The sequence below is a fragment of the Canis lupus genome, chromosome 4 (assembly GCF_003254725.2).
Source record: "Canis lupus dingo isolate Sandy chromosome 4, ASM325472v2, whole genome shotgun sequence".
Taxonomy (NCBI): Eukaryota; Metazoa; Chordata; class Mammalia; order Carnivora; family Canidae; genus Canis; species Canis lupus.
This window is the reverse complement of record NC_064246.1, coordinates 13,818,026-13,832,103: the sequence shown is the minus strand read 5'-3', so window position 1 is coordinate 13,832,103 and position 14,078 is coordinate 13,818,026. Positions and strand designations below refer to the sequence as shown.

Genomic DNA, 14,078 nt, shown 5'->3' with positions numbered 1-14,078 from the left:
TCCAAAAAATGAAGGAAAAAAAGAAGCAAAAAATCAAGATGGATAGGGAAAAAGTGTGGCAAAGTAATAAAGAAAAACAAGAAAGAAAAATTGAGGGAGCAATATTCACAGAGAAATTCCTATGGTTTTTAATGACACAGATACATAAAATGTGAGAGAAAGGCAGAGCTGAGTCATTCCCACAGCTGGCTGCTGAAGTAAAGGCTGCAATGTTTCTCTATTATGACAATTGACCGGCCAGATAAATTATGATTCAGTAAGTTACAGGTGTGGGAAATGGAGTGGAAATGTACAAGGGACTCAGCAAACTGTGAAGCGGCATTGGCTTTATCAGTGGACTCCTGTTGAGTCCATCTAGTCGATGAACATCTTTATCAGCCAGCAAATATAAATGACTTATGGGAATAATATTTCAAGGCATAATGACACAGCTATATCTAGTATTCTTCTAAGATCTGGGTTATTAAATATTAAATATCAAAGCTGTAAATTATAGTAGCAGCTTTATATAACTAAATTAAATTCAAACAAAACCTAATTTCCTTAATCATTGGCTGTAATCCTCCAGGAACATATGCTATTAACTCAACTACAAATGGCACAGAATTGTATGACTTCAGTTAAGTTATTTGATATCAAATTCTAATCCAGGGCAGACTTCTCTGTAAATCTCCTACAGGGATTTTAATACTTCTGCAATCATATTGGCTTTTTCACAGAGTAACTAATCTTTTCGTACTCTTATTTCTCACTCCTTTATCCAATTTCTTTTTCTTTTTTTCTTTCAGAGCATATTCTAGGTCAATTTTTTAAAACAAACGTCTGTGGATTTTAAAAAATATTATTCAAAATTATCACCACGACTATCATAACCTTAGATTCTATACAGAGAACTAATTAAACTTAACTAGGAGTATTTATAGATCCAATTAACTATCTATGGCCATGTATGTCAGTGAAAACCCAAAATAGTAAAGAAATGATCAGTATAATTTGGCTCATTGTCCTCATTGGCCAAATGTTTATCATGGAGTTTGTTCAATGATGAAGTACATTGTGTCTATTGTAATTATGAACAAATGGTTTAAGTGAATTTATTTTGTGCTCTTCTTGGAGAATCGTTAGTCATTTTTTGAATAGTCCATAATTGGCATAGACTAGATAAATATATGATTAAGAATTTATTTATTTATTTATTTATTTATTTATTTATTTATTTATTTATTATGATTAAGAATTTAAAATTGGTTAAAGTAAAAAAGTATGAAGGGGAAGGAGGAATTAGCTCATATTATGGGGATTTACACAGCAGTAAGGAGATGAGAGTCTTGGACAAAATGAATGCCTGAGAAGTCTGGCCTTCTGTTCATAATCAAGGTAAACAGTGATGTTAGGCATGGGGAGACTGCTCTTGATAGACACTAAGAAGAAGGAAAGTAGTTAGTTTAGGTTTTAATCCTAGATGTCAGGCTTCCTGAATGTGAGGATGGGGCAGTCCAAGACTGCCTTGAATTCAACAAGATGATAATTCAAGATGGTGGGCAGTTCAGCCAAAGGGGAGGGTTGTTTTCTTGATAAGCAAAAGGTCGTAAGGATTCCCTTCTGCATCTGTATGCTGAGGATTCTTAAATGTTATTTCCCTGAGTCCAAACTCTTCCAGCCCTAGGGTTTCTCCAGATTCCTTTTTGCTTGCCTGTCTATATCTTCGCTTGGATGTCTTGTAGGAAAATCAACAAGGACATGGCTTCTATCACACTCAGGGGCTCCTCATGGGGCACCTTCAAAAAGTTAACGGAGACAAATTTAATGAGAAGCAGTACATAAAGGTGTTGATAATATTAAAGAAGCCAATACAGAATGCTGGAGCATCCAGGGATGGGTAACATTGGGAATCTATTATCTCCTTCAAGCCTGCATGTAGGAACATGGGCAAGGATCCCAGACAAACTTTGATCCATGGAACAGAGTCCATCAGATTGAAGAAGTAATCCCAGAAAGCAGTCTCTGGTGGGACTGGAAGGAATTAGAAGGAATAAATTCTTCTACTTTTATTTTCTCCTGCTTCCTGCTGTTACCTCACATATATGCATCTATGATATACATACATGTATAGATACATCCATTGATCGATCTATCTATGTATAGATTTATAGAGAGAAATTCTTCATTCATATGTATACGCATGCATATATGTACACATAAGTCAACTTTCTTCTGTATTCAAAGTACACACAGGCGTCAATATTTTTACTTGTTATTGTAGACATCTGGGCTGGTTGATCTTTGCATGAGGCAACTGGCTTTGAGGTAGTACTTCTCCTAGGCTCCCTCCAATGCCTAACTGGAAGCATCCCCAAAGTCTGAGTCTTCAAACCTCTACTCTTTCTCCTTACATTCTATCCCCAGCATTCAACTATTGTCTTTATGCTATTGTGAGTTCTGACTTCAAGGCGTAAGTCTTAATTCATGTGGACACTATTTGATTAGGGGTATAGAATTTAAAACAAGGTCTATCATTTGCTATGAAAAGATGTGGAATTAAAAATTAAATAGACTAACTTCTGCCCTTTCTTGACTAAAAATGAAGCAACCCAAATGAAAAACAAAAGATAATCGGAGCAGGTGGCCCATTAAAGTAGCAATAAATAACATTTAAGAAGTATATAAAGTAATATATATTTTTAAACTAGCCATGTTTTGCTCCATAGTCATAAACAATGTTGCTCTAATGTGGTTTAAGATATAAGCAACTCAAATGTTTCCTGGTTTCTCCAGATTGTGGTTCTCCAGCTTATAGATAAAGTCACCAAAATGGTTGCCCTGCATATAATTGATACTCTGTTGAGTATCAGTGCCCTTTGGACAGATCATCTCTGAAAATACCAGACTAGAGCTCCTGCTCTGGCTAGTCATGTGTTGGTGTTCATCACCCATGGTTGCTCCCCTCTGAAACATCATCCAAAGCAAGCAGATGACTCAAGGCTGGAGGAGTTATAGAACGACCTCACAGAGCATGCAGGACTACTCTTTCCTCACCTGCTCAGTCTACTCACTTGAGTCTGACTCACAGAGCCAGAAGGATGGAAAATCCTTCATCAACTTTGGTGAGTGATCTCTCAGGGGCCCTCCTTGTAATGGCTCTCCTACAATCTGTCTCCCCTTTTACATTCATCCTCCATTAGACTATATCCTTGCTGTGGATGGAATTCAAGTTCTTTGAGACTTATGGGTCCCACAGAGGCCTGTGGCATGGCTAGTTCTACTAGTGTGGAATGGGCTGAATGGGAGTGGGGTAGTAAAAGAAGAATAAAAAAGACTTTCTGAAAGCAGGAGAGCAAGTTTCCTTAGCTCCATTTGGGGCAAGACTGGGAGTTGGCGGCAGGGGGGTACAGGTAGCAAATGGTCTGAAGTGTGGGGCAGAAGGACCCCCCTCATTTATTTTACTAACATGCCCAAGCCTCCAAATTTCTTAAGAGATTTATGTGGTCATCCCTACCAAGGTTTTCTTTCATCATAATCTATGTTTAGCTAATTTCCTTAGGGATATCTTTATCTGTGACTAAGTTTTCAACTCTTAGCAGTTTTAGAAAATGATTAAAATTGTCTTAAATGTCCTTGACTCCAAATTGGATTGGGTTGGTTCATGAGAGACTATTTTGAAGTTTCTTGAATTTCTTGGAAAATGTACTACTGTCCTTAAACCTGCTCTGTCATTGTTTCATTCATCATTCATCACTCATTTTACCACCACAACCTTGAGAATTTGTCATCATAGTTGTAGAAGTTGATAGAAGTTAGTAACTAAGCAGTAACTATGTTGATATATGACTTTTTTTAAGGCTCTCTGGGAAACAAAGGCAGCATGAGTGTAATTCTTAGATCTTGGGCTGTTAAAAAATTGAAACTTTTTTTTCCTATATTGGGGGTTGAAAAGATGAAACTAAGAATTGCAGTTGATTTCATACTAAATACAGAATACTATAGGCTGAAAACTTCTATATTGGAGGCTTCAAAGAAAAAAAAAGCAGCTCATCTTAAAGACATAAAGCTTACCTATTCCATTAGGTAATTTGGCAAGTCCAAATAGCTTCAACCATTGCTATAAAGTCTCCACAATTTTCTGAAGACAGTTACTCTTCAAGCCACAACTGCTGTTCAATAAAAAGAAAAGATGCTGTAGCCATGGTATTTGTGCAATATTCCTGCATTATCAACTTTCGCTACAGAAAGAGGGGGGAAAAAAACCCTTTAGTTTCTTCAAGGAAAGTCTGTACCAATCTATTAAGTGAGTCTCACATTGTACGTATTGGAGAGTTTATAAATTGTTTCACAGAAAAATTGTATTGCTTTTATTTACAGTTTCATAGGCCATCTCCAAAATCTATGAATGCAGCACAGTGAAAATTTGAAATACCTAGTGTTGTTACAGATCAGCCTTTGTTTGGCTTTTCTTTAAGACATACTGCATAAAGGTGTTATATTAACATTGAAAATATTTCAAGAGCTCTCTGCAACTTTGTCAAAAAATAGTCCAAAGAATGAAAATCATCATACAAACATGGGCTTTGCAACAAATTAGAAGTTGTCTATGTAAGTATAATAGAAAGCCCCATATTAGAATAAAAAAGAGCCCAAGCCAGTGGCTGGAAGCCCCTATTAGAATAAGAACAGAGCTTAATGCCCTTGAAGGCCCCATATCAAAATGTAAACAGAATTTGAGTAATTGCTCCACCCCTTCTGGATAGACCAGTTCTTAAAACTAAGCTGAAACCCACCTCAGGGTCCAAGTCCCTGCTCCACTGTGTCGGGTATACTTGGACCCAAGCTTGAGCTTGTAAATAAACCCTTGTATGTTTGAAAAAAAAAAAAAAAAAGAGAGAGAGAGAGAAGAAGAAAAGAAAGAAAAGAAAAGAAAAGAAAAGAAAAGAAAAGAAAAGAAAAGAAAAGAAAAGAAAACACAGCACACACACACACACACACACACACCCCAGACTGTAAACTCCTCAGACCTAAACCAAGTTTTTTACAATCCAGTTGATAGCGCAATGTCAAGGTGTTAAGGTGACCAGGCTAGGCCATGTGCTACTCCTGCTGATAGCCAAAGATCATAAGTAAAAAAGCAAACACTTCCTCCTACAACCAGGGAGAAATAACCTCCAGTTAAGCTTCTGGGCTTTCTGCTAGACCCTCCAAAAAAACTTTTTAAAATCAAATTTTTTTTTTTTTTTCATGACAACCTTACAGATTCAGAGGAAGAAATACTCTATCCCTACCCTGGAACCTGGGATTACTCACTAAAAGAGTGTCTGAGAATAGGAACAATGTGTATCTTTTCCCCGTTGTATCTATAAGGCTCAGTGTATGGTAAACACTCAATACAATTGACTGTCCTCTCTTTCCCAGTTATCTCCTACTATTGGAAACTTCACCATACTACTTTTGAGAAGACATGGGAAGATTTAGCAGCTTATAATTTATAATCCAGCCCTCAAAATACCGGGAAAGTATGTCTTTAGAGAGCTTTATAAAGAAGCCTCATATAGGGTTTATGCCCAGCCTGGAAGTTTAATGGAATGGATTAACACTCACAGACGATTATTGGGCTGATATGCTTCAAATAAATTCCCTCTTCTGTGATAGTAACAAATTTCTCAGATAGGGCTTTGATCATTGTATTAGTCAGCTCAGGCTGCCATGACAAGATGACACAAGTGGGGGGCATACACAATAGAGTTTTATTTTCTCACAGTTCTGGAGGCTGCAAGTCCAGGAACAAGGTGCCTACAGGGTTGATTTTTGAGGAGACCTCTCTTCTGGCTGGGAAATGGCCGCCTTCTTGCTGTGTGCTTATATGGCCTTTTTCAATGCATGCACACGTTGAGAGAGGGAGAGATCTATTGTCTTTTCTTCTTCTTATAAGGACACCAGTCCTATCAGATTAAGATCCTACCATTATGACCTCGTTTGGCTCTAATTATCTCCTTTAAAGCCTTGTCTCTAAGTACAGTCCCACTGTATTTAAAAAAAAAAAATACAGGAATTTTGAGAAAGGACACAATTCAGTCCATAGCATCTTACTCCCATAGTCCCTAAGTTATAAGATATCAAAGAGAAGAGTAAATATCACTCAAGGGCTTTTTTCCTCTTCTGGGAAAAGGGTTAGTGTATTTTGGTTATATGCAGGATAGTTATATCATGTTAGGTTATCTTTCTATTTGCCTTATTTTGAGATTAAGTATGGTGTAAGGAAAAGTGTATGGATGACAAATTGGCAAGGGGTGGACTGGTGATGATTAATTTTATGTATCTACTTGAATGGGCCCAGATACTCAATAAAACATGGTTTTGGGTTTTTCTGTAAGGGTGTTTTTGAATGAGGTTAACAGTTAAATTGGTAGACTGAGTAAAGCAGATTGCTCTCCATAACGTGCATGAGTCTTATCCAATCGTTATAGGTCTGCACAGAACAAAAAGCTGGCCTTCCCCCAAGTTAGAGTGCATTCTCCTGCCTCATGGCCTTCAAATTGGACATCTGCTCTTCCTGGTTCTATAGCAGCCTGCCATTCTTCAGACTCCAACTGGGACATGGACTCTGCAGATTTTGGTCTTGCAACCAATTGTTTATAATAAATCTCTTTATATATTTTATTCTGGACTTGACTAATACAATCATCCATACCTTTGGGTAGGCTATCTCTGACTTGTCACTTAATCATGTAAGCACACATTTGTTGTAAATGTCTCCTATGCAGTCAACTTTACAGCTTGTTGTTGCACAATTTAGAAAATCCTAATCATAGTTGCTACAGTTTTCTGACTTCTAATTTGAGTCAGAAATTTGAGTGATTACAAAATATTCAAATGACTACACAATATTTCCTGAATTCTCTAACTTACCAGCAGCATGATGTAGCATGAATCGCTTATCTTTTCTGAAATTGAGTTCCTCACTTGGAAATGGGGATAAAAATATGTCCCATTTCTATCTCACGAAATTACTTTAGAATCTCATGAGACAATACTTGAGAAAGTTCTTCTGAAGATACAAAGCATCATCATATTATTGGATTTATTACTATTACTGCATAATACACATAAGCATTTGTTACTGTGGGTTGATCTTAAAATAAAAATTTCCAACCTTGGGAAGCAGATCTTATTACGACAAACTCTCTTGGTTAAACAAGGGACAATAACTAAGTAGCTCATGTACTGCTACTCTCTCTGCCCACTCCCCTGGCAGACATCCAAAACCTACCAGCTATGCACTTCCCCACTGAGTTTCTGAAGAGCTTTAGGATTCTTCTAGTACCTCCCATTCCTGGCAACAGCTACCAGTGGACCTGAGTAGGCACACAGTTGATACCTTGTTGTCATCTCTGAATTAGTTACTAATCCATCAGTTCTGTGGGCCAGCCTGTTCTGTCAAAGGAATGTGTAGATTACTGCTAATTTATGTAAGGCAATATGGATCTGTGAACGAGGTGGAGAACATATATCTAATCTCAGCTACTACATTTAGCAATGGGAATCATAACTTCATCTGCTTTGTAGCACATCCCTCAGCATCTTTAACCTTTGTGGTGGGAAATACAGACATGTCTGCTCTCATCTGCAAATTTCCTTACAAAGGGAGTTGTCTTTGTAGAAGAGAGTTGTTTGAGAGGGATCAAGAAATCAAACAGATTGTGTGCCAAAAGAAGAAAATAAGCTAAATTATCCACCTTCCTCACCATCTCTTTCTTACCCTCCACCTCCTCTACAGGTACAACTAATTTTTCTGGAGGTATTTCCTCAATTCTTCAGATTACATAGAAGAAATCTGAAGTCTGTGATTAAAGTAAGCAGAAGGTTTTATGTTTCTTTTGTCACTGAGTCATAGAAAAGAAACAAAACAAAACATGTTCAGCTCAATCGAAATCTAACCAATCACATAGCTTTATTAAACATAGCATCAACAGAAAGAAAATATGAAGTCCTTGCCCAGGAAGGATGGATGCCAAGAACAGAGTAATTTTCTGGCTTTGTCCTTGATATCTATAAATTTTACTCTTTGTGCAAGTCACTACATTCCTGTATAGCTGTTGATATTAAACATTGGGGGAAACTTACAAATGGACAATGAAACACATTAGGGATTACCAGATGTTAGCTAGCCACACTCCATGAGAACCCTATTCACATCTGGTTTTGACCTCCAGAGTACATAAAGCACTTTCTTTTCTCTTCTATTATTTGATCTCCTTATTTTTATGGCCAAATATATATTGGATGCAAAAACTTTTTCAGACCAAAACTTGGCATGTGAACTCTTGATTTGGCTGCAGTTGGGTTACCACCAATTTGCAAAATAAAGTATGAATAATAATCCAAGCTGTAAGAGTGCAAAGTAAAATAAATCTTTACTTTACCATCTTATCAGGGAATATAAATCAATCTGGCACATACGTCAACCTTAATTTCTGTGTAAAGATTCCAGATGTAGTTATGATTCTATTTTATAAATATAACCAACATGTTATATATAATGAGAATTAAAGACCCCATGGATCTTGTGAATGGCCCTTTCCTTATAAACACAGCCTAAGCCCAGAGCCATTGAATTCGATTGAGTTCACTTGACAATGTTGCCTCTATACAGGTTTTTCTCATCTCTTTGTTCCTGCCCCTTGTTCAATTCAACTTCTTTCCCCTCTCCTTATTTTCTACCATGTCTATGCCTCCTCCCTACCTATGAACAATAGATTAGCTCTTTGGAGAACAATCAGGGCCCCCAAAGGAATTGTTTTTAGAACACATATCTACAGAAGTGATTTGGGATGTTGGCCTCTCCCACATTTTTGTATCTCAAAATAGACTTCAATACTAAATTCTTGCTACAGGTTTTAAAAACCAGTACCCTTAGTTATATCAGAATGTGCCACTCTTATTCACCTGTCTGGGATCAGGGGAGCAGCAGCACAGCTCTCTGTCCACTGTGCCCAGGATGTGCTTAGACAGGCCAAACCACCAGGACTCTCAGGCACAAAGTGGAGAAGAAAACCCATGGCTCTCACTTATTATGGATCTCCTGCTTATTGAGGTACAGACGCATGATCTTCTTTAGGGCCACAACAACCTCTCAGAGCAGAGCTCCTACAAGTGGGGAAAGGGAGGCTCCGGGAGTTCATGCACTCGCCTGTAGTAACATAGGTGGGTCAGCTTGATCTCAAAGCCCAAGCCTTCAACATGAACTGATTCCCTCCCGGATGTAGTAGACATAATCTATTCTAGAGATTTCTCCCATTTCTGTGATTCTTGGTCACTAAACAGAAGGCATATGTAACCATCTCCTCTCCTTGCTGCATTTCCATCCCTTACTGCTTTGTCATTCTGCACCCCTGCCAATGCTGACACCTGGGATGCATTCTCCTGGCACCCCACCAAGTTTTTACACTCATGTAAGTGTCATCCTCTGTTGAAGTCATTGTTACTTGGGGTGAATGTCTGTTGCCTCTCTCAACTGTCCAGGCATCTCATTTTATTTACTCAGAAGCTCTACACTTGGATTAGCCTTCTACTAAATTTAATTTTAAGGGATTTTTACTTTCCCTTATCCCTATAGAGACATCAGATGTCTTGCTACCTTGATTTTCTTTTACTCTGTTGACGTTCTCAATTTCCTATTTTTCCCTGCCCTTCCTGGGCTTTATTGTTGATGTCTGAACAGTTGACATTAGCCATTCTTGGTTCCCTTTGATCCCTATACTCTGCCCACCCTGCCTGGGAATACTGAAACCAAGATGAATGCTACAATCCACTTCCTCTGTATTTTCACTACACTTAGACAGCTGAATGCTGCCAGAGGAAATTGCATATTTCCATATGTTTGTGCTAATGCCAGCTCAGAAATGTTCACTAGCCTGTATTTACCTGTGCTTACATTTTACTCTCTTTTCCCTCAGACATAGGTCCAAATCTCTACCTTTCTCTCTAAGTTGCCCACCAATGCCCACCCCTCACTATCAGTGCATGGCCTCATACCCTACTTCACTGTGAAGAAGGCGAAGGGGAAGAAGGTGTCCTTAGGCCTGATCTCAGCTGACTTCCAGTCACCCCTCAGCCTCTGCTTTATCTAAACTCACACCCTTCCTTCCTTCCTTGCAATCTCAAAGGACAAGTCCCTTCTGTCTGGAATCTCTTCCTCCTCTCTCTCCATTTGGCTAACTCCTCACTCATCTTTTAAGATATCTTGAGTGGTCACTCTTCCATGAAGCATGCCTTCAAGCTGGTCCTGTAGTTGGCTCAGATGCCTCCCCTTAGAGCTTTCTCAGCATGTATGCCTGCTCCTGTGCTTATGAGGTTCTAGTGGAAAGCTGCCTAGGTGTTTGCTTGCTAGATCAGGCTGTGAGGTCCTCAAATTAGATACCAGATCTCCTCCCCTTTAAATCTTCAATCGCTCATATGAGCCTGTCACATAAAAGGACACAATTTTTTTTTCATTTCTTTTTGTTCTCAAACTTCTGCCCTTAACTGAGCTGGATATGTTTCCTTAGTAGTCTAGACAAAAACAACAACAACAATAGAAGAAACCCGCCAGACTAATAGACCCACTAAGGAGACTGTTTTATGCTTTTACATCTTATTTCTATTAAAAAGAAAGGTTTCATATGTCATGCAATATATGATATCTATCATGTGTGTACATATTTCTGCAAAACACACACACACACATATATGTACATATTTTTTAGTACTTCACATGCAATTAAAAAGAATCTTTCACATTCTTATCACTGCCAAAAACTAAATGAGTTGTGACTTTGGATAAGTCACCTGCCCATTCTGAGCCTCAGTTTGCAAAGTGAGGAGTATGATAAACTCTGTGGTCTCTTTGGCTTTGAGATAATTTTGTTGATGACAATGATAATAAAGCAGAGACTCCTCATGGGAGACAGCAAACAAATAATTGACTCTGCTATTCTAAAAGTATTCTCACTATATCACATAATTCCTTTCTCTGACATTTTTCAAGTGAGTGTTTGAATTTTTAAGCTACTTTCAAGTAAAATGAAATAACCAAATAAAATACTATATGCATTTTAAAATAATTCTTAAATTTTATCATAGTTTTAGATTTACGTAAAATTTGCAAAAGTAATTCAAAGAGTGGGAGTCCATAATCTCCCACCCAGTTTCCCTCTTCTCACATCACCACTTCACATTAGTCACAACTATAGAACCAACATTGGTATTACTACCAATGACTATAGATCTTATTTGGATTTCACTTATTTTCACACCAATATTCTTTTTGTGTTCCAGGATGCCATCCAAGATACCACATTACACTTAGTCATCATGTCTGCTTAATTTCCTCTGGTCTGTGAGAGTTTCATAGTCTTTCGCTTGTTTTTCATGACTTTGACAAACAAAAAAGTAGAAATAGACTCACGAATAGAGAACAAAGTAGTGATTGCCAGAGGAAGGGGCATAGGAGGATAGGTGAAGTGGATAATAAGGAACAAAATTCAAGTTACAAAAGAAATAAGTCATTGCAATGGAAAGTACAGCATGAAGAATATTAATAATAATATTGTAATAACTGTGTATGGTGACAGATGGTAACTACACTAATCATGGTAAGGACCAAATAATGTATATAATTGTTGAATCACTATGTTGCACACCTAAAACTAATATAATATTGTATGTCAACTATACATCAATTAAAAAAAAACTTAAAAGAATTTTCATGATTAAATGATACATAGTATCTTCAAACTATAGCTGTCACCCTAGGCTTATTTGAACAAATTCAAAATGCATCAAAATGTCCATTTAACCAGTCAAATACATGAACTACATGAACGAAGCATCATGATTTAAATTTGTATTTTGGATAAACTTTCTTTTCCAACCTGATTATTTTGTGTTTTATAGTCATATTTTATTGTGTCAAATATTCAGGTCTTCTTACCAAACCCCAATCATTCAAAAGAAGGCTGTTTCCTCATCTGTAAAATAGGCTTGTAATTACAAAAAAGATGCAACATTTTGGGTGTGTAACAATGTCTCTCACTTTTCAACTGCATAAGAAGGTGGTCTGATAACTGGACTCTCTGAAATCGCTAATAACAACAACAATTATCACTTTTTATAATTATAGCAGTAGTAATAATAATAGCTAACATATTTAGTTCTTACTGTGAGGCAGGCTCTGTGCTAAATGTCAATCTCATTTCATCCTCAAAATCTATGGATTAAAGTCCTGCTAATATCCTCATTCTGCCCATGAGTTAACTGGGGCTCCAGTTAGCTGGAGAGAGAGAGAGAAATCTACCCACATTTATAGAGATCATATGTTTGAAGCATTTAGTTTGCTCGGGCTACTGTAACAAAACAGCACAGATGGCTGAAAGATAGACATTTACTTTCTCACAGCCCGAATCACAGAAAGTCCAAGATCAAGGTGTTGGCAGGTTTGGTTTCTTCCGAAGCCTCCCTCATTGGCTTGCAGATGGCCATCATTTTTGCTGTGCTTTCATATGGTCTTTCTTCTCTGCTTGCGCATCCCTGGTGTCTCTCTGAGTGCCCAAATTTCTTCTTTTTAGAAAGATACTAGTCAGACTGGTTTAGCACCCAGCCTAATGGCTGCATTTTTATTTAATCACCTCATCTTGAAATCTGGTTACATTCTGAGGCACTAGAAGTTAAGATTTAAACTGTGGATTTGGGGGAACATAATTCAGTCCATAACAGGAGCTGTGATTTAAACCCAAGCTGTATGACTCCAGAGTCAAAATCCTAACTACTCAGATGAATCTCACACTATTCAGGGTGGTAAAACCATCAGGTTTTAAGACTTGTTTATCATTATCACCGAAGATGCAGTGTCTCTACTTATCTATGATCTCTTCAGGATCTCCTTCAGGAATGAGGCCTTGAGCTCAGACCGATGACATTTACTGGCTTTATTATTTCCCCTATCATTTACAAGCAGCTGGCCTTAGAAGAAGCCTCAACTATGGTACCAGCTGGGGAGTAACACATTTCTGTTTTAGGATGTTGTTTATTCAACCTTCACTCATATCTTCATTTATTTATTCAATAAATATTTACTGAGTGCCTGCTATATTTCAGGCACTTTTTATAAGTGCTTTGAAGTATCAACCATTTTAACCCTTAAGATAGACAAAGATACTATCATTCTTACTTTATAGATGAGAAATCAATGCCCAAGGAGATTAAGGAATTTGTGGTCTGCAGTTGTATCATTTTAGGGGGAAGCCAGGGCCCAAATTGCCCAAGGCAATTTGAAGAATGCAACCTCCCTCCAGGTCCTTCACTCACACCCATTTCTTTTCCTTGCTAGCTTTGGAAGTGTGTGAAAATTGATCATTCCACCAAAATTTACTTACTTTTTTTTTTTTTTAAAGAAGAGTAATCATTACTGTTATTGTTAACGTAATAAAGCTCTGCTTTCCTCCACTATCATACATATGTGCAATAGTTGCAATTGCTATTTCTACTTAATCAACATGTTTCACAACAAAGAAATCTGTGTTTTCTGATTCAAATTTTGGCCTAGAGACTAAGACTTCACCTTTAAGATGATAGAAATAATTTTTAAAACCAAAGAGTATGCAATAAAAACAGTACTAGAAAGTGTGAAGGGGTGGACCAGTAATGTTGAGGACTTCCAGGAAGATAGCATTGGGCAGACAGGACTGGGGTCAATGTCGAAACCAGAGCAGAAGAAAACAGCCTAAGCTAGGAGAGGTGAGCATGGTTCCTCTGCAAAAGCCCCCAAGAAGCTGCAGTCATACAGCTGACTGCAGAAGAGAAGAGCGAAGAGAAGTTGCGTTCAAGGGACTTGTGCAATAGCTATACTCAGGACAGGAGAAATGGTTGAAGATCTTCTCTGCTTACTTACTCAGAGTCATCAATAGTTTCAAGCTAAATCTGAGAGCTGTTCTTTAGAGAAAGATGGGAGTGGGGTGAGACTCTTAATAAAAGTATAAAGAAAATCAGAGCATTCTTGAGGGGTGGATATGGATATGCCCAGCAGCCAGGGCCGGGGCTAGAGAAGTAGAAGA

At 37.8% G+C, this 14,078-nt stretch overlaps 1 long non-coding RNA gene across 3 annotated transcripts in view; it reads left to right on the top strand.

Annotated features, from left to right (window-relative positions):
• The window catches only part of LOC112651900 (uncharacterized), a 35,188-nt gene extending 28,540 nt beyond the window's left edge, over positions 1–6,648 (top strand). Inside the window, exons 3-5 of one of the 3 annotated variants that reach the window (XR_003131147.3) lie at positions 2,776–3,104; positions 5,404–5,504; positions 6,456–6,648. This is a non-coding gene — a long non-coding RNA (uncharacterized LOC112651900). The remainder of the gene's footprint in view (positions 1–2,775; positions 3,105–5,403; positions 5,505–6,455) is intronic. The other 2 variants (XR_003131146.3, XR_003131148.3) reach the window with 2 other exon arrangements.
• The last annotated feature ends 7,430 nt before the right edge of the window (positions 6,649–14,078 follow it).